The following is a 26,135-nucleotide window of genomic DNA, read 5'->3' as shown; positions in this document are numbered from 1 at the left end:
CCCACTGTACCCACATGTAGGTGCCCCCCTTCACCCCTTAGGGCTATAGTAATGGTGTAGACTTGTGGGCAGTGGGTTTTGAGGGGGATTTGGGGGGATCAACACACAAGGGAAGGGTGCTATGCACCTGGGAGCTCTTTTACCTTTTTTTTTGTTTTTGTAAAAGTGCCCCCTAGGGTGCCCAGTTGGTGTCCTGGCATGTGAGGGGGACCAGTGCACTACGAATCCTGGCCCCTCCCACGAACAAATGCCTTGGATTTATTCGTTTTTGAGCTGGGCGCTTTCATTTTCCATTATCGCTGAAAAACAAAAAAGCCCAGCTCACAAATTGTCGAATAAAACATGGACGTCTATTTTTTGCGAAAAGACGGTTCGGTCCGCCCCTTCACGGACCCGTTCTCGGAGATAAACGCCCATGGAGATAGACGTTTTCGTTTGATTATGCCCCTCTTAACTTAAATAAGTCGCTTCCCAGGGGAATAGATTATCTGACACAACATCAAGTTTCTCCACTTGGCTGTTTCAAGGATATTTCCCTGTATTGGTACTATATATTTCTTAACCAATCAAGATCGGTCATGGCAAAAAGTGACTTTAGTGCGTGGAAAAGACTCACATAAAGGTGCTCTAATTTATTTAGATTTTGCGCACACCTTTTTCAGTAGTGGCTCAAGGTGAGTTACATTCAGGTACTCTGGATATTTCTCTGTCCCAGGAGGGCTCACAATTTAAGTTTGTACCTGAGGTAATGGAGGGTTAATTGACTTGCCCAAGATCATAAGGAGCAGCAGTGGGATTTGAACTGGTCACCTCTGGGTTACAAGACTGGTGCTCTAACCACTAGGCCACTCCTCCACTATCCTTGAAACAACCAAGCGGTGAATAATTTTAGAATGAATATTGCGTCTACTATTTGTTGAGTTTAACAATGAACTATTGGCATTAGTTGGCCTTAATTGGGAGTTACGCTCATTATATTCTATAATGACATGTGCGTAACTCCTATGGCGTGTAATTTCAAGGGGGTGTGTTTAGGGGACATTTCAGGGGTGTTCCTATGAGTTACGTGCATTTTTATAGAATATGTCTGATCCGCACTAATTTAGGCGCTGGCATTTACACATGGTTTCAGCGGGTGTAAATACAGGCGACATAAATCAGGCATGGATTATGCAGGCACTATTCTATAAAGTGCAGATGCCCTTTATAAAGTACCGCTCGACTCATCATTTTTTTTCTGTGCCAATTTTTCAGTGAGATTGCCTGAATCAAGTCCCAAGCGCTTAATGCGTTTTAATAGAAGCACCCCTTATGTTCATAAGGCCGAGATCAGCTGTGCTGGAAGAACTTTCTGAACCTTCAATCTAAGCAGATGACGTCACAATATACATTCCCTTTAGACATGATCTGTCAGAAATCACCAATGAAATCAAGCTCGGTTTGAACACCATGGACTCATGGGCAAATGCATTTCAACTGAAAACTGAAAAAACACACTGCCTCATCCTCTCATCTCAATACAATACGAACAAACCTAAAACTATAAACACCCCAGACTACACCCTCCCTATCTCAGATAGCCTGAAAATACTCGGCGTTACAATCGACCGTAACCTTACATTCGAGAGCCAAGTGAACTCCACAATTAAGAAAATGTTCCACTCAATGTGGAATCTCAAACGCGTGAAACCATTCTTCCCGAGGAAAACATTTTGCAACCTAATACAATCAATGGTACTAAGCCATGCAGACTACTGCAATGGAATTTATGCGGGATGTACAGAACAAATCACAAAGAAACTCCAGACCGCTCAAAACACAGCAGCCAGGCTCATATTTGGTAAAACTCGGTTCGAAAGTGCCAAACCCCTCCGAGAAAAACTGCATTGGCTCCCAATCAAAGAACGTATTTCCTTCACAATTTGCACCCTGGTCCATAACATTATCTACGGCGAAGCCCCAGGATACATGACAGACCTCTTAGACCTACCAACCAGAAAAATATTCGGATCATCACGAACATATCTCAACCTCCACTATCCAAACTGCAAAGGACTCAAATACAAAGCAACCTACGCATCCAGCTTCTCCTATATAAGCACACAACTATGGAATGCACTGCCAAAAGCTGTGAAAACAACCTACAACCATCTAAACTTCAGGAAATCACTAAAAACCAACCTGTTCAAAAAGGCATACCCTACTGACCCAACATAAGTGCCTGAACCCTGCAACACAGCAAAACCAAAGCTCGTAATGGATACTACATAACCCTTCCTCTCTTCGATCCCTATTGTGTCTGAAACACATGAACCTTATTCGACCACAACATCACCTTGTATTTGTTCCTCTACCGGACTTGGCGAACGCCTTTACGGTACTATGTAAGCCGCATTGAGCCTGCAAATAGGTGGGAAAATGTGGGATACAAATGTAACAAATAAATAAAATAATGTACCTCCTCAGGAAAGAAGTAAAATGTCAAAGAGATAAGGAGACAGTCTTGATGGTTTTAAGGTACCACTGTATTATCTGAACACTACAGATTTTGGAAGGGCTACCTTAAAGTTTGCTTTCAGCTGAATATAACAAGTCATGCTAGGAAAATCCCCCTGACAAGTTGCAGGGATCTGTTGTCAGTACTTTCACATCTTATTGCCTCAGCTCTGTATACACAAAAAATGTTTTATTAATCCTTTTCACTGAAATGTGCCTCTTTACCTCAACAGCTATTTCTTTAACTTGAGATGAATCCAAGTGCAGTACTTTTGCCCTAAAACTACAGAAAATGTAAACAGTTTCCTCTAGGACTCTCCATCCCCTTAACTTTTAATGCACCTTCAAGATTTATATTCTGCCTTTTTACCCATCAGGGTATACAAAGCAGAACACAGAATACAAAAACATACATTTTACATAAGCAAGGATTTACAGCATAAACACAAAGAATAGAAAACAATAAATACCAAAATGTGCCCTCACCTCATATTTTCACTAAAAGAGCTGCTTCCACAGCCATATTTTAGGTAGCCGTCAAAATGTTCAAAAGTCATCTTCAACCTCTAGCTTAGAAGGAAGCTTTGATCCATAATTCAGCAGTGATTCCACTAAGGGTTTGCTCCTTCATACTACCAGCTTCAAAAGGATTCCAGTCCCTAGAGCACATTTTGGCAGCTTCTCCCTCAACAGTACAGAGAGGCTGGTTGACTAAAGGACATTTTTCACCTCCAAACCAGTTAAAGTTTTAAAGTATTTTTAAAAGCTAGTTCTTCTCTTTTCCCTACAAACTGTTGCTAATAAAATGAAAGTCCTCTTACCTTGCACGAGAGCAGACACCGTCTTGATCAAGGTGCAGTCTGGTGCTGTCTGTCTCCTCTCCTGGCCTCTGCCAGGGTTTTTAAACTACTTACACAGATGCTAAGGAATGACGGGTAGGTCAGAAGTTCACTTTTTGCAAAGAAGGTCAACCTGAATCATCACTGAGGCTCTTGCAAGAACCACTGCTGATTTACTGTTTTATATATACATATATATTTATGTGTTTAATTGCAGTAAGCATCGCTTCCTCCCTTGGAGCTGTAACCTTTTAGTTTTGACAGAACAAATAATGGGCTCTTTTACAAAGCTGTGGTAAGCACTAGAACATGCTTTCCGCAGCTGAAAAGGGCTTACCATGGGATGCACTGTGGTGTCCCGGCATAATGTAGCGATCTGCACATGCAAACTGCGCCAAGATGTTCCGCCGTAAGGTTGTGATCTGCACATGCAAACTGCGCCAAGGCGTCCCGCTGTGAGGTAGCAATCAGCACATGCAGACTGCGCCAAGGCATCCCGCCATAAGGTACATAAGTATTGCCATACTGGGAAAGACCAAAGGTCCATCAAGCCCAGCATCCTGTTTCCAACAGTGGCCAATCCAAGTAACAAATACCTGGCAAGATCCCAAAAAGTTCAAAACATTTTACACTGCTTATCCCAGAAATAGTGGATTTTCCCCAAGTCCATTTAATAACGGTCTATGGACTTTTCCTTTAGGAAGCCATCCAAACCTTTTTAAAACTCCGCTAAGCTAACCGCCTTCACCACATTCTCTGGCAACGAATTCCAGAGTTTGATTACACGTTGAGTGAAGAAAAATTTTCTCTGATTCGTTTTAAATTTACTACATTGTAGCTTCATCGCATGCCCTCTAGTCCTAGTATTTTTGGAAAACGTAAACAGACGCTTCACATCTACCCGTTCAACTCCACTCATGATTTTATAGACCTCTATTATATCTCCCCTCAGCCACCTTTTCTCCAAGCTGAAGAGCCCTAGCCGCTTTAGCCTTTCCTCATAGGGAAGTCGTCCCATCCCCTTTATCATTTTCATCGCCCTTCTCTGCATTTTTTCTAATTCCACTATATCTTTTTTGAGATGCGGCGACCAGAATTGAACACAATATTCGAGGTGCGGTCGCACCATGGAGCGATACAAAGGCATTATAACATCCTCATTTTTGTTTTCCATTCATTTCCTAATAATACCTAAGTAGAGAGGTGTGGTAGCCGTGTTAGTCCACTCTTAAAGGTTATCAATAGAAATCAAACAAAATAAAACATGGAAAAGAAAATAAGATGATACCTTTTTTATTGGACATAACTTAATACATTTCTTGATTAGCTTTCGAAGGTTGCCCTTCTTCCTCAGATCGGAAATAAGCAAATGAGGTAGCAGATAGTATATATGAGATGTTTCTCTCATATATACTATCTGCTACCTCATTTGCTTATTTCCGATCAGAGGAAGAAGGGCAACCTTCGAAAGCTAATCAAGAAATGTATTAAGTTATGTCCAATAAAAAAGGTATCATCTTATTTTCTTTTCCATGTTTTATCTTGTTTGATTTCTATTGATAACCTAATAATACCTAACATTCTATTTGCTTTCTTAGCCACAGCAGCACACTGAGCAGAAGGTTTCAACGTATCATCAACGACGACACCTAGATCCCTTTCTTGGTCCGTGACTCCTAACGTGGAACCTTGCATGACGTAGCTATAATTTGGGTTCCTCTTCCCCACATGCATCACTTTGCACTTGCTCACATTAAACGTCATCTGCCATTTAGACGCCCAGTCTCCCAGTCTCGTAAGGTCCTCTTGTAATTTTTCACAATCCTCCCGCGATTTAACGACTTTGAATAACTTTGTGTCATCAGCAAATTTAATTACCTCACTAGTTACTCCCATCTCTAGGTCATTTATAAATATGTTAATAAGCAGTGGTCCCAGCACAGACCCCCGGGGAACCCCACTAACTACCCTTCTCCATTGAGAATACTGACCATTTAACCCTACTCTCTGTTTTCTATCATTTAACCAGTTTTTAATCCACAATAGAACACTACCTCCTATCCCATGACTCTCCAATTTCCTCTGTAGTCTTTCATGAGGTACTTTGTCAAATGCCTTCTGAAAATCCAGATACACAATATCAACCAGCTCACCTTTATCCACATGTTTGTTCACCCCTTCAAAGAAATGTAGTAGATTGGTGAGGCAAGATTTCCTTCACTAAATCCATGTTGACTTTGTCTCATTAATCCATGCTTTTGAATATGCTTTGTAATTTTGTTCTTAATAATAGTCTCTACCATTTTGCCTGGCATCGACGTCACTCACCAGTCTATAATTTCCCGGATCTCCTCTGGAACCTTTTTTAAAAATCGGCGTTACATTGGCCATCCTCCAATCTTTCGGTACCACGCTCGATTTTAAGGATAAATTACATATTTCTAACAATAGCTCCACAAGCTATTTTTTCAGTTCTAGCAGTACTCTGGGATGAATACCATCCGGTCCAGGAAATTAGTTACTCTTCAGTTTGTAGAACTGCCCCATTACATCCTCCAGGTTTACAGAGAATTCATTCAGTTTCTCCGACTTGTCAGCTTCGAATACCATTTCCGGCACCGGTATCCCACCCAAATCTTCCTCGGTGAAGACCAAAGCAAAGAATTCATTTAATCTCTCCACTACGGCTTTGTCTTCCCTGATTGCCCCTTTTACTCCTCGGTCATCTAGCGGTCCAACCGATTCTTTTGTCGGCTTCCTGCATTTAATATACCTAAAAAAAATTTTTACTATGTGTTTTTCCCTCCAATGCAATCTTTTTTTCGAAGTCCCTCTTAGCCATCCTTATCAGCGCTTTGCATTTGACTTGACATTCCTTATGCCGTTTTTTATTATTTTCAGTTGGTTCCTTCTTCCATTTTCTGAAGGATTTTCTTTTAGCTCTAATAGCTTCCTTCACCTCACTTTTTAACCACGCCGGCTGTCATTTGGTCTTTCATCCTCCTTTTTTAATACGCGGAATATATTTGGCCTGGGCTTTCAGGATGGTGTTTTTGAACAGCATCCACACCTGATGTAAATTTTTGACCCTTGCAGTCGCTCCTCTAAGTTTCTTTTTCACCGTTCTTCTCATTTTATCATAGTCTCCTTTTTTAAAGTTAAATGCTAACGTATTTGATTTCCTATGTATACTTACTTCAAAGCTAATATCAAATCTGATCATATTATGATCACTGTTATCAAGCGGCTCCCGCACCATTACCTCCCGCACCAGATCATGCGCTCCACTAAGGACTAGGTCTAGAATTTTTCCTTCTCTCATTGGCTCCTGTACCAGCTGCTCCATAAAGCTGTCCTTGATTTCATCAAGGAATTTTACCTCCCTAGCGTGCTCCGATGTTACATTTACCCAGTCAATATCGGGGTAATTGAAATCACCCATTATTATTGTGTTGCCCAGTTTTTTTGCATCCCTAATTTCCTTTAACATTTCTGCATCTGTCTGTTCATCCTGGCCAAGCGGACGGTAGTACACTCCTATCACTATCCTTTTCCCCTTTACACATGGAATTTCAATCCACATTGATTCCAATAAATGTTTTGTTTCCTGTAGAATTTTCAATCTATTTGATTCAAGGCTCTCGTTAATATACAATGCTACCCCTCCACCAATTCGATCCACCCTATCACTACGATATAATTTGTACCCCGGTATGACAGTGTCCCACTGGTTATCCTCCTTCCACCAGGTCTCAGCTATGCCTATTACATCTAATTTTTTATTTAGTGCAATATATTCTAACTCTCCCATCTTATTTCTTAGGCTCCTGGTATTCGCATATAGACATTTCAAAGTATGTTTGTTGTTCCTATTTACATCATACTTAGTACTTGACAGTATTAATTTGCAATCTTTTGTCTGATTTTTATTTTTATTTAAGGACACCTGATCTACTACGGTCTCTTTTGCAACCTCACTTTCAAGATACCCTATCTTCCCTGTTTTGGTGATATCTTTGGAAGAGACCTTATCCCGAACCATGCGCTTTTAAGCGACTGTCAGCCTTCCCCCTGTTTCTAGTTTAAAAGCTGCTCTATCTCCTTTTTAATTGTAGATGCCAGCAGCCTGGTCCCACCCTGGTTAAGATGGAGCCCATCCTTTCGGAATAGGCTCCCCCTTCCCCAGAATGTTGCCAAGTTCCTAACAAATCTAGCAATCTGCACATTAAACTGCGCCAAGGTGTCTCGCGTACGCTAGTGATCTGCACATGCAAACTGCGCCAAGGCATCCCACCGTAATGTAGCAATCAGCACATGCAAACTGCGCCAAGGCGTCCCGCTATAAGGTAGACAGACAAAGGAAAGTAGAAACCAGACATTGGGAGCAAGACAATTAGAAAAATAAAATGGTTGGGCAATTTTATTTTCAATTTAGTGACTGGAATGTATCAGTTTATGGAATTTACATTTGCCATCTATGTATTTTACACAGCAGAAGGGGAAATGCACTGCTGTTTATTCTGTACTTGGTGAGGGTCTGTGTGTTCAGCACAAGTAACAGAGGCCAAGTATATTGTTAGCATGAAGAATCTCTTTAGTAATCTGGTTTGTTAATTTTTTTCCCAGGAGGTGGACTGATCTTCGAGCCCAATGCAGTATTTACAGTGCTGATCTTTTCCGAGTAAGCTCATTTGTGGGGTTTTATATTATTTTAGAACTTTCAGGTACCGAGAGGGTTTATGTTGCACAAACCTTGTAATATAGTAACTAAAAAGGAGGGGAAAGAATAAGGGGCCTGTGAGTGTGACTGGTGGTTGGCTACAGGATTTGACAGACACGGGCAGTTTGCAGTAGAAAGTCAAAGGAGACTTAATTGACAGAAAATAATTAAAGCAATACACTCTGTTCCCCTGAGCTAGGGCCACTCCTTGCTTTCCTAGGACTCTCCCACAGGTACAGCAGCCCAGCCAACAAGGAGAATTCCTTCACTTGGAGCCTCCCTCCAGGAAATTTCTGAATTTGGGGATCTTTCTCCTGAAGACCTCTTGCCTTGGGGCCTCACTGGTTCTACAGTCTCTTAGGGCAGGGGTAGGCAACTCCGGTCCTCAAGAGCCGCAGGCAGGTCAGGTATTCAGGATATCCACAATGAATATGTAGATAGATTTGCAAGCACTGCCTCCATGGTATTCAAATCTATCTCATGCATATTCATTGTGGATATCCTGAAAACCTGACCTGCCTGCGGTTCTCGAGGACCAGAGTTGCCTACCCCTGTCTTAGGGCATTTAACCTTCCTTCCCTCTGAGCCCCACCCTTCTGACTCGGGGGGGGGGGGGGGGTCTGTTTTGGCAGTTTAGCGCCACCTTCTTTCAGGCAGCTAAACTGCATCCTCTTAGCACCACCTGCTGTAAGGTGACAAACCTGCAACTTCAGTGAGGGAGTGTTCCTAGGGATATCTGCTGCTATACTACTCACTCCCTTACATACCCTCCCCCCTTAGCTCAACCATACCAGGTTGAGTGTTTGCCATACTCTGGGTCACCTTACCTAGGGGTTGAAGGGTACCACTTACTAAGGTATCCAGAGCTCCTACTGCCACTCGGGGGCAACCAACCTGTCCTCAGACCAAACCCAGACACTGTACCCATCACTACCATGTGGACAGGGCACAATAAGCACAACAGCCACTGGGCCCCATCACACCAATGGCTTTGCATCATCAGGACTCGGTCATCCATCTCCCGCTCTGCAGCTTTGTCCTCAGGTACTTGACTCAGGGGACAGTTACCTCCCACAGTGATGTCTGTCCTAACCACAGCACTGCTGTCATCTCAATGAAGTACCTCACTTCCCAAGTCAGCAGTATTAACTGTTGCCCCCACTTCTGGGGTGTCAGATTGACCATGAGTCAGGTCACACTATGTCTGACCTGATGCTTCCAGCACCATCGTCTGCTCTTGGGATTTCAACTCGCAGCACTCCTTGAGTCAGCACGAACTCTAGGCTAGCAATCTGTATTTCTTCCAGTTGCCTTTCCTTCTTTCTCCTGGTTTCTCTCAGTCGCTCCACAAGTGTTGGCTTATATTTCAACAAGTATTGTAAGCCTAGTATTGACAGGACTTGACTATTGTAATACTGGATATGTTGGTTTGCTAGCAACGTGCAGTCATTCAAAATTTTGTGATTTGATTGTTATACTGGTTGTCTAAGAATGAACAGACATGTTTCACCCTTTCATAAGAAATTGTGCTGGTTGCCTGTATCAGAAAGAATTAGGTTTATATTGTTGACATTAATTCATCAGATTTTATGTTAGGAGTCATCACATTATTTGACTACACTTTGTTCCAAAGTTTCTTGTATGTTAGAAGTACCTGAGATTCAGCTCTTTTGACTTGAACTTACAAGGAAGAGGCAGAGGCATAGCCAGCTTTTGATCTCAGGGGGAACAGGGGGAGCAGGGGGAGCAGGGGGAGCCTGCAAATTGGTGGGAAAATGTGGGCTACAAATGCTACAAATAAATAAAATAGGCGCTGGTTGGTGTTAGCTAGACAGCAGTGTCTGTGTTGTTGCTCAAGGGCTGTGGCGGGCACTGATTAATACAGGCTGTTTCTGTTGCGTCCTGCCTACAAGGAAACAGTAAGTTACATCAGGAGGCAGAACGCAGAAGAGGTCCCTGGACTGGCCAGAGCAGGCAACCTGTTTTCTTAACTACAAAGTAAAACTATTCAAATCGTGACCATCACCTCAGGAATAGCACACACATTCGTTCCACTGCTAGACACCTTGTGTAAATCAGATGGGCTTTTGTTTGTGTGGTGACTCTACAGGATGTGGAGACCACTAGTCTTCAGGATTTTCAAATGGGGCTAGACACTTTGCCATTCAGGTTTTCAGACTATCCACAATTAATCTGCATGAAAAAGATGTGCATGTAATGGAGGCAGTATATGCAAATCAATTTCATGCATATTTAATGTGGATATCCTGAAAACCTGACTGGCAAGGGGGTACTTCAGGACCAACTTGGGAAACACTGCCCTAGAACACAAAACTTACCACCCCATAACAGCCCTAATCCACCTATGAAAAGACAGTGCTATATACTTTACACTGGGTTCTGGAGCACCAATACACCTACTATTGGGAAACTGGAACAAGCTGCACTGTTACACATTCCTACACAGACACTACATGCTAGCAGAATCCTTCACCTCAGTCATACATGCAGAACATGGACAGACCCTCATCTATATAACATAAGAGTAGCCATACTGGGTCAGACCAATGGTCCGTCTAGCCCAGTATCCTTTTTCCAACTGTGGCCAACCCAGATCACAAGCACCTGGCAGAAACCCAAATTGTGACAACATTCCATCCTACCAATCTAATACAGAATAGGGAGCCACAAAAAAAAACACAACAACAACAAAAGTTGAAATAGAGACCCCCCCCCCCCCCCCCCCTCGTCTCTGACCAAGAAAACCAGACTCTATAAACAGTGCAATACTGGTAAAAAGAAACAGAAAGCATTTTCTCCTGTACTTTGCAAAATAAAAATAGAAAAAATATACATTTTACAAAGCAGGTTTTTTCTACCTTTGTTGTTTGGGAATTTGGCTGATCCCAGTCTTTTTTTTTTCCATGTTCCATGAGTCAGCCTTACACATTCTTTTCCAGGCTGGCCTTTCCATTTCTTCTCTCTCCTCTTGTCTTCTTCCTTTCCTTCTCTACATCTGTTTGGCACTGATCTTTCGTTTTATGTCCCCACTATCATATAGCTATGTACAGAGCTCCCAAGTGATCCAGTTCCAGAAAGGAGATTTTTCAACCAGCCCTAGTGTGAACTCACATCCCCACATTAAACATGAATTAGGTTGAAACCTGGGAGCATTTTAAATCTTTTTTTTCCTGTGCTTACATCAAAAGAAAAAGATGGCATGTGGGAACTTGCTCCTCTTGTTTTGTGGATTGCAGAGGTACATTATTAAAATGCACTTGATATTTTTATTATTATTTAAAAGCCAGATATTGAATAATGAGGGCAGAGCTACCTTCATGCAGAAGTCGAGTCAGTCTAAATGTGCCAACATTGTCCAGTTCAGCACGCTATTAGCCGCCAAATTTATACAAAGTTAATTATGTTCAGTGGAAAATAAATGTTGGCTCTGTCTGACTGCTATGTGAATATTCCATCATTGTTTCATTATTGCTACTGTGTATTACATATGGGCATTTGCTTTAAACTTTGTTTTAATGTGTTTATCCAGACCTTATATACATGTTTGCTTTTTAAACCCAAAGGTAAATCCTAAGGGTGGTGGAACAATTAGGTATAAACTGTGTTGTTTCTGATTTACTTGTTTTGGACTGCTTTGGGTCCTCCTGATCTGTACATCTGCTGTTTGGAATTTTGGAAAATGGAAATAAGGAAATAAAATTTAAATTTTGGATGTACTCTGTAGAAGTTGTTGTTTACTTTTACAATGATTTCTGAATATGTGGTATCATTAAAGGGCAAACTTTTAAATGCCCAGTTGGGCATATAGGCTAATCTCAACTTAGTTAAATGCTTTAGATATATCCATCTATTTGCTCCCATGATATAACTGAATTCTATTATTTTGTCTCAAAGTATTTTCAATTGTAAACCACAATGAACCTGAGTTTGTTTGGGATAATGTGTGATATAAATGTAAAAAAAAGTCCTGTATCCTCCACCTACCTGCCTACTTGCTGGATAGTGATGGCACATGGAAAGCAAGTTTGGTCCAGTGAAGACCAACTCAAAATAAACTGTTCCTTAGCTGGGCCCTAATATTACCATATTAAAAATGAGACCATACCATGCCTCTGTGGAATGTTCCACTAATGTTAAACGATTAACTGGATTTCTTGAAACGTAGGATGCATAACTAGGGCCACAAACATACACTTATTTATTCACTATCACAATTCCTCATGTAGAGCCACAAAACAACTTTTTAGGGTGGGTAGTGTTTCTTTTACTATCAACCAGATACAGATAAGAGTTTTCAGTTTTGGCACAGCATAAGTCTTCACAAGAACAAAATATAAGAAAGCCAATGGACTGCATTAGGGGCTTATAGCCCATTTAGTTATGTTTAAACAAAAGAGATCTGTATTAAAAAATATTTATTTTTATTTTGACTTATAAAACCACTTGTCCCTGAAACATGCCTAAAAACAGAATAATCCATTTGTGTATCTAAAATGTAAATTCCTACAAATGAGATGACGTGAAAATGTGATTCCATGTGCCCCGGTGAAAGGCAAGTTTAATTACTTCCATTTAACTTCAATATATTCTATCATCTTTATAACACCAGGTTTACCAAAGGCAGATTACAAGAGTTAAGATGAACCCATCAGGAAACAGGGTATCCTCACTGAAATCTTCTTGGCCATAAGTAGCTCATTTCCACTCGTCTGTATACCTCCTTGGGCACTCTTTCTCCCTCTGTCTCTTCTGCCCGCTGTCTCCGTCTGTGTTGTCATTTTTATTGCCCTGAGAAGTGTTCTCCCTTTGCACTTCACAGCCAGCCTTCAGCCAGCTTTGGGGTCTCTCCTCAGGCGCGTCCTGGATTCCCGCCTACTCTAACGCAACTTCCTGTATTCCGCAGAGGTGGGAGTGGGACGCGCCTAAGGAGAAGCCCCGAAGCTGGCTGAAGGCTGATTGTGAATTGCCGGTGCTGAGGGAGAAAGCTTCTGGGCAGTAAAAATGACTACACAGACAGAGACAGTGGGCAGAAAAGACAGGAGGAGAAGATGCAACTAGACTACGTCAGTGGAAGGTGGCAGGGAAAGTTATTGGCAGCATGTGGTGCATAGGCGCCATTTCTCCTAAAATCTGTGCTCCCCCTACACCCCCCCTAGCTACACCACTGGGAAGAGGATATTTTGAGTAGCTGGTCCAGTTGAGTGGAACAAACTGCCACTTCTTAGGAAACAGCATAGTGCTTCTGGAACAGCGACAGACCTGACCGCTAACTTGCTTCCTCTCAGAGACTAGGTTATCTTTCTTCTTCCTGGTGCCTTTTTGGCTACCCCAGTAGGCTCTCTCCCAGTCACCGCTTGTGACTGTTTCATGGTCCTCTTTTTGGCCTTTTTCTGTTTCTCAGCTGTGCTCCACTCCCAGGGCTGGTAGTCCTCTGAATTTACAGATCATTGCTGCAGGACTAACCAGGTTTCCTGCCATTCCTGGTCCCAAATGCCCATCCTGGAGTCTTACTTCTTTAATCCTGGTCCTCCACCCAGGGGAGTAGCCAGACCTTGTGGTGGGAAGGGGCCAGAGCCCGAGGAAGGGGGCACATTTTAGTCTGCCGCCCCGCTGCCTCGTCGCTCCCCCTCACCTCTTCGCCGCTTCCTCTCATCGCCTCGTTGCTCCCAGCCGAAGCCTTCTTCAGCGCCGGTCTCCGGCGCAGCCACGTTCACTGCTTTGCTCTTTCTTCTTGCTAACATCCTGTGCACGCTCCTTTACGTGAAACTGAGCATGCTTATTAAGATGAAACCAGAATCAGGCATTTTGTTTTGGATGGCGAGTTCTATGAGGACATGTGAAAGCTCTGCTATGCCCCCATTGATGAGTGAGGGGAGCTTCTGTGGAAGCAGAATATATGTTTACAATTAACACCATGATAGTTCAGTGTGCAAGGTCAAGGGTCAGTATTTTTTATATTACAGTCCTAGACTAGATAATTGAATTGCAATAATTTTTGCTGAGTATAAGCAGTGATTGCAAAGTTTTCATTTCTTTACTATATAGCCTGAGACTATAAACTGCATTCTTTTTTTCCTGGGTTTACCGCTTGGCCTGTGTTCTGAGCGTGGGAACTCTCTCTCTTTCCCTCCTGTGCAACCAGAGCTCTAAGGGGACCCTTCCCTCTATGGTGCCCCATGGGGAGTGGGAGGAGGTTTGCCATGTCATCCCTAGGTAGCAAATTGAGTTGATCCTCTCTGGTTGGTTGGGTGAGGGAGGGTAACATGGCTGAAGGTTCACCTAAGGCCTTATATACCTTTGGGCTGGCTCTAACCACATCCCTGGGCAGCAGTGTGTCTAACAGTGGCCCTGGTTGCCCTCCTATCACTGCTCCTGGAACTGCCTCCACTTAATGCAGGCAAAAATATATGCATTCAGAGTAGATTGTTTTCAGATAGGTAATTTACCCACATAAATAGTTAAATCACTTTCGAAAATCGCTTTGTAATGTAGTTACTTAAATGTGGTAATATGGAGCTCCTGATGAGAGCATGGACGGCAGCAGGAAAAGCAAAATTCCCGATCATTTCTATTTGGAAAGCTTATGCATACAGCCTGGCCAAGGCCCCTTCACCACACTGATCACTGTGACCTTCTGTTCCAGGCCCAGAGCACATTTCTGAAAAGAAGGCCTGAGGTATATATTACTCCATGTCAGATGGGTGACTCAGGGACACAGGGATTGCCAATACTTCATCCAGTGTGCAGGTACAAATTGCAAATATCGTTACCAGAGAAGGGTGAAGGATCACGTAAGCGGCATAAGATGATTTCTGCTCCCTCTCCAGGCTCTAAGAATAAACATCCTAATCATAATTCTGATGCCCAGGATGACACTGAAACTGACATGTTTTCCCCCCTCTTTATCATGCCATCAACAAACACGCATGACCTCTTCTGACATCATAAGCAGCGGCTCAGCACGGACATGTCTTCTGTGTATCAGTTAAAGGTTGCACTAATTAGATCATTCTTTAGTGGCTGTGATCTTAAGACTCCTGCTTTATTATGACTTCTTAGGTGCAGGTGCCAGAGCCAGCGTCACTGAGAGGTAAGGAGTTTGACAAGTGGAATTAAAGTAAGTTCTTAAAGGCAGGAGGACAGTGAAGTCTCAGTGCAGAAGTTCTAGCAGGGTCTCTTGGCCAATGATATTGCACGTCTTTATCAATAAGAAAATATTGTCTGAGCCTAGAGTACTGAAGAGACAGGGAGCTGCTCACTGCAACACTATTCCCAGTATCAGACAGTAGTGGAAGGTACCAGCACACTTCAAGAAGCTTCTCGCTCGCTGCTAAATAATCCTCAGTTTCAAGGTACCGGCACACCTCGGGGGGGGGGGGGGGGGGGGGGGCAAGGAGCTTCTCAGTAAACAATTGTTCCCAAAACTCAGCATGGAGAGAAGGCTTGCACGTATCTAAAGAAAAAACAAGCAAGAGAAGGGCTTATTAGTAAGATTTCTCGCACACTGATAAATTGGAACATTGTTATTTAGAAGCATCCTTTACAGCAGGAAAAAGAAAGTAATTAGTCCTGAATTGGATCTGAAATGTCACAATTCATAAATGTTAAAAGAGCGAGCACCCGGGGCACCCAGAAAGTGGCACTAGACGGCTCCCAAAGGGCTCCGTTTCCTTTGCACTGCTGCTACAGCTGATTGTACAAATCCTAGCAGGTGACAGTTCCCTTTGTGACCTGAGCTGTAAGTCCCATAGCAATGCTGCTGCTGCATCTCTAAAAGTTACTAGCATACTTTCAAATCTTCACTTCTCACATTTCTATAATAAAGGGACACCAAACAGACCAGAATACAGTCTTAAACAAAAGAACACTTATTTCACCCCACAGGAGGGACAAAACTACAAGCTGGATAATCACATAGAAAGTTTCAGACATAGGGTGAAATCCCAACTTTCCAACAAACAAAAGAGAATCCTGTACAATCTTACCCCACCAGAAAGAGCGCGAATAAGAACCCTACAAACTAACGAACGCATTATCATCAAACCCGCAGACAAAGGAGGCGCAGTGGTAATTATGGACATACAAAAATACATTGAAGAGGGGCACAGACAGCTCTCAGACAATAAATACTACAGGAAACTAACTGAGGACTCCACACAGGATTATACAAAACAGCTGAAAGACCTTATCAAAACATTTCCTACACAAGCGCAACCTCACCTGAAGAAACTCATACCAAATCAACCTTCCGTGGGCACATTTTACATGCTACCCAAGATCCACAAACCGGGAAACCCTGGCAGACCAATCATATCAGGTATTGGCACACTCACGGAAGAAATATCTGGATTCATAGAGGGAATTCTGAAACCTCTCGTACACAAAACTAACAGCTTCATACAAGACACCACAGACTTTCTGAATAAATTGAAAAATATCAAGCAACTACCACCTAACACCCTTCTGGTCACGATGGATGTAGAATCACTATACAGCAACATTCCACATGCGGATGGCATAGCTGCATGTGGAAGACTCCTAAAAAAATCCACACTGGACCATCAATACTCACCAGAAACTATTACAAAATTAATCAAATTCATTTTAACTCACAACTACTTCCACTTTAACAATGATATCTATCTGCAAATAATGGGCACTGCGATGGGCACCAGGACAGCACCCCAATATGCCAACCTTTTTATGGCTGAGCTGGAAGAGACATTTCTGAATACACACCAGACCAAACCTCTAAAATACTACCGGTACATCGATGACATTTTTATGATTTGGACGGAGGGTGAAGAAACTCTGAAACAATTTTATTCTGCATTCAATACATACCATCCTACAATCAGATTCAAAATTGACTACTCCCCAGAAAAAGTCAATTTTTTGGACACCACGGTCTCAATCAGTGATGGCTGTATACAAACATCTATATAGAAGAAACCCACAGACAGATGCAGCTACCTCCACAACTCCAGCTTCCATCCTTCACATACAAAAAGATCCATCATTTACAGCCAAGCCACAAGATACCACCGTATCTGCTCTGACCCAGGGGACAGAGACAGACACCTTAAAAGCCTGACTGAATCCTTCAAACAGAAGAGCTACAACCACAAAATAATCTCCAAGAATATTGCCTCCTCCCTCAAAACACCCAGGGAGAATCTGCTACAGTACAAAAAGAAAAAATCCACAGACAGAATCCCGCTTGTAGTGACATACAATCCAGAGCTGGAAAAACTGAGGAAAATCATAAGAGATCTACAACCTACACTCCAGGAGGATGAATTACTGAAAGAGATATTCCCATCCCCACCAGTACTGGCCTTCCGACAGCCACCCAATTTAAAACACAAGCTAATCAGAAGTAAACTTCCATCACAGACTGAAAAGGAACAGAAGGGCACACTTCCCTGTAATTTATCCAGTTGCAAACTATGCCAAAATATTTCACAGGACCCCAAAGTCATCCACAAAGGAAAGATATTCAACATAAAGGGATCTTTCACTTGCTCATCTTCCAATGTGGTATATATCATTCAGTGTAAAAAATGTAACGAAGGATGCTATATTGGAGAAACAGGCCATATGCTTAAGACAAGATTCAATTTACATAGACATCATATGAACAATACTGGTGCCAGCAGGGTTCCCACGCCTGTTGATCAACATTTTACAGGACCAGGACACTGTACCAGTGACTTCACAGTGAGAATCTTCAAAGGTAACTTTAAAACCATACAAGAACATAAGACCTTTGAAGTCAGAATGATTGAATATTTTAACACCCAACAGAAAGGACTTAACAAGGATCTGGGGTTCCTAGCCCATTATAAACCATAAAGCTGTATGTCTCTGTTGATCACCCCACCCCTTACCTATCCACACCCATCCTGTTAGAATATCAATGATATGCTTTGATGTCCCCATGCATACCTCCGACCCACCCCTATCCTCCCACCCTGTCAGACTGTCATAGTAATGCTTGAATGTTTTCACTTATATACACTGTCAGCTAGCACATTTGCTTATTTCCAATCTGAGGAAGAAGGGCAACCTTCGAAAGCTAATCAAGAAATGTATTAAGTTATGTCCAATAAAAAAGGTATCATCTAACACGGCTACCACACTCCTCACTTCTCAGAGGAAGCACACCAACCTCAAGTGCTTACTGGTGCAGATAGAAGCATCATGTGACCAACCCCCTCCCCCTTGACTTATACTTCTTATGAGATTTCTAGTCACACTTTTTAATTGCAGCGAGTTTAAGAATCACACCTGCTAGAAATCAAGGGTCACGAGATGCCAAGTCTCACTCATTAGGAGTGTGTCACACTCATTTGAAGGCTCTCTCATGCTTCAAGTCCCCTCTCTCACTCATTAGAGCCTCAGTACTAGTGCCCCGATCCTGATCACTGATTACATGAGGGCCAAGCCTCAAAGAAGAAAAGTTCACTTGGCTAAACCTACCTGTAGGAAGAAATCTGAGCACACCTTCGTCTTACTGCCCTCTCTCTCTCCTGCTCCACCCCTTTTACCTGAATCTACAGTACCATCTACTGTGAAACTTTCAGCCACTGAGTGGAGGGCAATTTTCAGCACAAAAAATTTACCCATACTGCTTCCACACCATCTGGATCATTTCCAAGGCTCCAAAGACAAGTGAGCATCATTTTATGCTGCTTTCCCCCTCCCCCCCACCATGTACAAGGCAATACCACACATAAATATTGAAAGATTTATATCCCAGACATACCATCTGAAAAATCTCACTCTCTGGGATAGCTCACCCTTGGCATCTCTGCCATCACTATGTGTCCTGTAACACTCAGTAGATCAACTCTGTTAAAATAAAATGCAACACAGATGAGACAGGTCAGATGTCACAATCAAGAATCAACTAGGGATGTGTACTCATTTGACATGATCTAGGAAATGTGTTGTTTCATATCATATTTGAACAGAAATGATAGGACCCCCCCACACACACATACTAAATTCCAGCTTTTATTTAATGTTGTCAATAGAAAATGAAGTATGCTACAGAAATACACTGTGCAATTTGGCATTTAAAGCAAAAAGTATATATATGTTTTTTTTTCTCACAAAACAAAAATCAAATCACGAAAATGTTTTGTCTGTACACCACTAGTATAAACTCATACATCCCAGAACAGAACAAGATGACACTTGTTCAGGAGCTCTCTTTGGGACCAGACTGCTGCATCAATGACCTTATGATAAGGACACGTGAAGGGTAATTTTATAAAAAGAAGGGGGGTGGGGCTATTTTAAGTCAATTTATAAAGACAAGTCAGAGCTTACTTATAAAATACTTGTGTAAGTGGCAGAAATCAAATCTACAATGCAGACGCGGACTCTTACACCTACCATGAAGCTGAATATCGGCACAAAATAGCCATTTTTGAACAGGGCCACACAGGGGCATTACAAGGGTGGAGATGGGGGGAGGAGCCAACAGCTACACAGGTACTGGCACTATTCAGGGCTGGTACCCGCATAGCTAAGCAGGCAAATTTAGGACTTGATTTGCTTTGGGGGTTAGGAGGAGGAGGGGATGAGAAGTACTTTGTACTTGTTCTGGCGGCCTTTGCACTGGATATTCAAAGCTGGTGCTCTAACATGGCCCAGCACTGAAGATCTGGGGTTAATTTAGCCAGTGACAGTCAGAATTTTAAAAACACTGCCCCCCTCACAACTGAAAATTGGCCAGCACATATGTATATATACACACTCCACCCCTCTAAATGCTTACCGGCAAAGCTCATATCATCAGGGCACAGTACATACTTTTATGCTGGCCAGATTTTTGTAAGATGCCACAAACGCACAAAAATGATTTTTATAAAATTACTCACTTAAAAGAAAACTCAAAACAACTCAGAAGCAAAAGTCAAAATGATCTGAAACTTTGGAACTGAGAAGTAAGGATTCAGCAAAGATCTGGGATACATAACTTACTGTCAACCACAGGTATAGCCAGTCATGGTATTTTGGGTGGGCCTACACAATCCCCCCCCCCCCCCCCCCAATGCTACACAAGCTTTTCCCTTCCTGCACATGCTCAGTTTTCACACAGGCGCAAAACCAAGCATATGCGGGAGGACAGCGCAGTAGCAAAATATGGACAGTGCCACCAGCTGCAGCAAGTAGGGGAATGACCTGTTCAGGCTGCCAGAGGACCTATTCCAGTTGGCGAGGTTTGGAGATCCTCGCCATCTATAACAAAGGTGACAAAAATTTTTGGGTGGCCACCCGTGGCTACACCACTGTCATCAACCATAGAATTCTACTACCTGTTAGCAGCTTCAATCGCCTTCCCCCCCCCCCCCCCCCCAATCCTCCACCATCCCATTCAGGCTATCCTTGGAATACTTTATATTTCTAATAATGTTTTTTTTGTTGTTGTTCTTGTTTATTTTATTTTATTCTAATCTAATCTGAGGAAAGGAGTGTAACCTTTGGAAAGCTAGTCAAGACATGTATTAAGTCCATCCACCAAATGAAGTTATCACCTTATACATTTTCTTTTTTATTTTTTGTTTTTACTTCTTAACATTCACTTCTGTGCATTTAATGTGGACCAACACAGCAACCATATTGCCTCACGTAAAACAGTCAACTTGTAATTTATGTGATCAGACACCAGATGGCAGCAAATACTCATTTCTTTATCTCATGTTTAGTCATCAAGGTTGTACTTTCCATCAGCAAGTATACTTCAGCACACTCACACAACCCCACAAAACAGTGTCCTAACAAAGATGTAGAGTAGATTATTCATAGTCAAGAAATAAAAAAGGATAAAGCACTGCTATACAGGGGAAAACCGTCAGCAGGAAGCTAAGGATACCAGGGATGAGCATTTATTTAAAAAATTTCTCATGTCATTTTCAATGAAACACAAAATGGTGTGTTTGTGTGTGTGTGTGTGTGTGTGTGTGTGTGTGTGTGTGTGTGTGTGTTCTTCCAAAAAAGAACATTTACTGGTACTCTTAATGACATTGGTTCTGTAACAAAAAATGCCCCACCCCCTAAAATGTACATTCCCATAAACAACACAAGAAAACTCCCAAATTTTAGGACTGCACACCCTGGCCTACTGGATACTACACGTGATGGGGCATTTTCAATATGATGTCTAAATCCAATTTTCGACGTTTTTCAGAAAATGTCCAAAAATCTAGTAGTGCACATGGCTATTTTCATACCAGTAAAATGTCCAACTTTTTGAAAATGGCCATTTCCTATATGTTTTTGTGCACAGTGCGTCTGTCTTTTAGGAGCATTTTTGAAAAAAAAAAAAAAAAGGCCAAGAGGAAAAATGCACAAAAACAAGCCATTGAAATGTAGGAGGAGCCAGCATTGTTAGTAGACTGGCCACATGGACATTCCAGCAGAGCTGTGGGGCACCCTAGGGGGCACTGCAGTGAACTTCAACTAAAAGCTCCCAGGTACACATCTCACCGTTGCTCCCTTATATTGTATGGGGAGCCCTCCAAACCCCACCAAAAACCTACTGTACCCAACTGTACATCACTACAGTAGCCCTTATGCCTGCAGGTGTCACCTATATTTTTAATTTCATTCTGGCCATTTATAATCCACTTAACTATCAAGCTCAAGGCGGAGAACAATCACACATCATAAGCAGGTACTTTCTCTGTCACTAGAGGGCTCACAATCTAAGTTTTTGTACCTATGGGTACAGTACATTTTTGGTGGGTTTTGGAGGGCTGACACTTTCCACCACAAGTGCACCAGTTAGAGTGGGATATGGGCCTGGCTTCCCTTTTCTACATTGCACTGCACTGTCCACTAGGCTACTCCGGGGACTTGCTTGCTGCTGCAGGGCCACGAGAGACTGAGCCGGGCCCGGGGCAGAATCGTCATCACCGCTGCCGCCCCCCCCCCCCCCAAAATCGTCATCACCGCCATTGCTGCCCCCCTCCCACCTGCCTGCCTGAAGTACCTTAGCTGGCCCCACCAGCTGCAAGCAGTGCGGTTCCTTCCTCTGCCCAGCATTGCCTACCCCTGCGGCTGCTTTCCTCAGGTCACACATGCTCAGTCTCAAAACTGAGCATGCACAGCCTAAGGGCCCAGCAGCTGCTAGGCAGGCAATGCAAAGGGCAGCCCGGCGCCGGAGTTTTCTCTCTCCTGCTCCTGTCAGGACGCGATCACCTGGGTTCTGTCAGGAGCAGGAGAGAGAGACCCCTGTGCCGGGCCCCCCCCCCTTGAGGCCCAGGGAATTTTGCCCCCCCCCCCCCCGGCGGCTATGTGCTGCTGTAATAGGACTGACCATAACATCTGAGGCTGTCATATAGGCTGGTAGGTACTGCTTCTTTCACATCTTTGGGGGCTGGGGGGGGGGGGGTCAGTGACCACTGGGAGAGGGGGGGGGGTCATGCCTTAATCCCTGGTCATTTGGTGTGCCTTTATGTTATTTAATCATGATTTAAACAGGTCTAAACCAAACTCTTTAACATTTAGCCCTGGACATTTTTGCTTTGTTCCATTATGGCAGAAAAAGGTCTGAGTTTTGGGAATGCCCAAATCCCGCCCCCAACATAACCCCTTGTGATTTGCATGCACAGCAGAGAACAACGCCTCAAATCCGAGTTTTGAAAATGGTAATTTGGACATTTTTTGGAGAAAAACATCCAAATGCCACTTTAAGCTGTTTTTGAGATGTTTTTCTCTCTTGAAAATGAACCCCTCAATCTTCTCCAAAAGGCTTAGAAGTGATTAGCAGGATTCCAAGGAGACCTGTGCCATACCTGCTACCATCGAGCCATACAACTTGTGAATTAGGAAGTTATCAACGTAGGCCACTGTTATGTTATTAGCCCAGGGTCTCATTCCATAGAATGGGAGCCTGTGCTAAAATAACTCAACTGACTTAACAGTAGCCCATGATGATAACTTCCCGCTTAGTTTCTGCCTTACAAACCAATGAAGGGGCCTCTCACATTGGAGTAGGACTCTCCCGACACTTCTTCGATTATGCATCTCTTTTGGACTTCAGCATCAAATGCAGTTCACTGGTCATTCTTGTGCCTGCTGCTTCCTTTGAGCTACACAGAGTCAGGACAAGAAGAAAAAGAATGTGAAACAGTTTGTTTGCAAGGTAGATGTTTAAATGAAATAACTCAGATTATTTTAAAATATAACACTGCAAAATACAATCACTGAGGGATCCACTTCCTTTCCTATCCATTCCATAAATACGCATGATGCTCCACCTCACAGCTGTGGTCTGCTGTAATGCTCCTTCTCTTTGCCTTCCTCTGGGCTGTGATCATACATCTCATATATACAGGAGTAAAAATTAGCATAAACGGAGAGGCATGTGGGACCTAGAAGCTTGGAAATATGAGCTCAAATCCTGTTATCACACTGATGCTCCTTGTGACCTTCAGCAAGTCACTTTCTTTGCCCATCATTTTCCCAGGCTTCACCTTGGACTGTAAGCTCTTTGGGGAAGGGACCAACTCATTGTACCTTCATTATTAGGATCAAAATGTTAGTTTACAGATTCATTAATATTTATTTATTTATTTATTTATTTATTTATGGGTTACTTATATCCCACATTTTCCCACTCATGCAGGCGCAATGTGGCTTACAGAGAATTAAATAGAAGTGATTGAAATGGTGAATGTTTGGCTCTGTTTCCTGCTTTATTTTTCCAGCAAGGGCACAAATTAAGGGAGATTATTTCCAAGCATGAATCTGTGGCAAGATTGCTTATATGTAGGTTGAGGAACATGGCTCAGCCTTCCTGTATTCAGTGGGTGAGGTGGGATAAGCAGTTCCTAGGTGGGTACAATCATTTTTATTAGATCCTGCTATGAGGTTTGGTTGGCAGTTGATTGAATTAAGCAATCTCTTTATTGTTCAGCAGGCCTGCTGCTATTTTTATAATATACCCTTTCACAATCCAGCAGTGGGCAAAGTCCAGGCCTTCACTTTTGGGAACCCTGCATCAGCAGTACAAGAAACATCCTCAGCTCTACCCTTCCCCCTCCCCCTCTCTTTCCATAGCAGGCTCCAATGTCCAACATATGGCATTAATTCACAGGGTAGGTATACTCGAGCTATGGCTGTGGCCTCAATCTCCTGGGGATTTCACATCCCCTTCCCCCACCCCCAAAATGTCTCTGATTATTAACAGCTCCAAGCAATCTATGGCTCAACCGCCTGACCTATATGTGCTGGCAGATTTATGCATAGCTCTCAAATTCACAAGGGCGTGTTTCTGACACTGAAGAAGAAAGGACATGACTTATAGGTGTGCAGCATGTGACTGACCCATAGGCTCATTTCTACACCCACCCACCTTCAAAGTGTACACCTAGAAAAGCATCAAACTCGTACAGTCACAGGATGGTGTCACATAGTGGATGTCCTTGCTGTCTTTTGTATACCTATAACATCATTGGGATAGGACAACTGGACTCCTTTTTGGGAGATCAATGGAAATTTATCATTGCTTTTTAAACTATAATTAGATTTTTTAAACAGTTGAAGGGGATAGGTGGTGGGAATTCGATTCTGAGGGGGAAAAACAAACAAACAAGTATGGAGTTTTCCTTTAAAATAACAGAGAAAGGATGGTGAGATGGATACAAATGAGAAAAGCACATTTTCTAACACTCCTCATTGCATCCTTCCGCAGCCAGCATGAACGAACTCTGCTTCTAAGCCGCTCCATGTGGAGGCAGAAAGAAGCAACTTTGCATGTGCTAAAGACCTGAAGCAAGGCAATCAGCCTAAGCAACAACTGAGCCAGGCCTAAGAACCAATTCTATCCATGTGCCTCTAATGTGGTGCACACCATGCCACACTGAAAGCAATTGTGAAGAAGGGAACAGGCCAGGATGAGAGAGAAGACAAAAAATAGCCCAACTCTACAGAAGCTGGTGACACAACAAACCATTCTCGGGACAATCTGGCACTCAGGATTCTAAATTTTGTATAGTGGTACGAGGTGTGGTTTCACCATGCTTGGATTACTGCAATGGTCTATTGTTAGGTATTAGAAAACATCAGCTTAGAGCATCGCAAGTAGTCCGAAATGCCGTGATGAGGGTTTTAGGGGGTTGTGGTCACAATGAACACATTACACTGGTGCCCAGGCAGCTACATTGGTTGCCCATGGAGTAGAAAATAAGATTTAAGATTCTGTTCTTGATTTTTAAGGTGTTGACAAATCAGATATTGACTGTTCTCACCACTAGGCTTTGTGTTTATCAACCGAGGAGATCGTTGTGATTCCTGAACAAGGTTTTATTGGAAATGCCATCTTGCAAAGATGTTAGATTGGAGGAATTTCAATGACTTATTTTTTGCGTTGCTGGGCCACAATTGTGGAATCCATTGCCGCTGTGTATTAGAGAGGTGAGGGAGATGGGTGCTTTTAGAAAATTATTGAAAACGTAGTTGTTCCAACAGGCATATGAAGGGAGTTGATGTAGCTGTGGTAGGGGGAGGTGATTGAGGTGGGTGGGTCCGCCGTATTACTGGTTTGGGGCATATGGTGGATGTGTTGTACCATTTGTCTTTATTTAGTCTGAAGATATCACAACTAGACATGTGTTATATGTACATGATTATGTATGTGATAGATATTCTCTGCCTTGAAGATTGTTGATAGAGAGGAATATAAATAAAAGGAAACTTCAGAACATTCTGGAAACAAAGCACTGGGACTTACAATAACCAAAAAGCTAGACCCATAGCAGTACCTATCTAGGCCTGTTTTATGAAGACATGTGGCTGCCGGTCTGTTTTTATAGAATACTAACATATGTGGCAGAGAACATGCTTGAAATTTAAGCAGGACCACTGGCAGCTGCGTGAGTGCTGGTTTAAATAAATGTGTGTACTTTACACACAGGTGCATGTAGATTGAATTTTTTCATCATCAAGGCGTGTATGGATTAATTCTGCCCCATGCACACCCACCAGCCAAGTACACAAGCTGGTTTTAACAAAGTCTGCACCTTGACCACAAGGCACATACT

General features: G+C 42.7%; 1 protein-coding gene across 1 annotated transcript in view; it reads right to left on the bottom strand.

Annotated features, from left to right (window-relative positions):
• Positions 1-3,368, bottom strand: part of LOC115465062 (glucagon-like) — a 33,199-nt gene extending 29,831 nt beyond the window's left edge. The window contains exon 1 of the mRNA XM_030195460.1: positions 3,318-3,368. The gene's annotated coding sequence lies outside the window, so the exon portion shown is untranslated. The remainder of the gene's footprint in view (positions 1-3,317) is intronic.
• Positions 3,369-26,135: the final 22,767 nt, after the last annotated feature.

Source organism: Microcaecilia unicolor, chromosome 3 (genome assembly GCF_901765095.1).
Source record: "Microcaecilia unicolor chromosome 3, aMicUni1.1, whole genome shotgun sequence".
In the NCBI taxonomy this organism is placed as follows: domain Eukaryota; kingdom Metazoa; phylum Chordata; class Amphibia; order Gymnophiona; family Siphonopidae; genus Microcaecilia; species Microcaecilia unicolor.
This window is presented reverse-complemented; position numbering and strand designations above follow the sequence as displayed.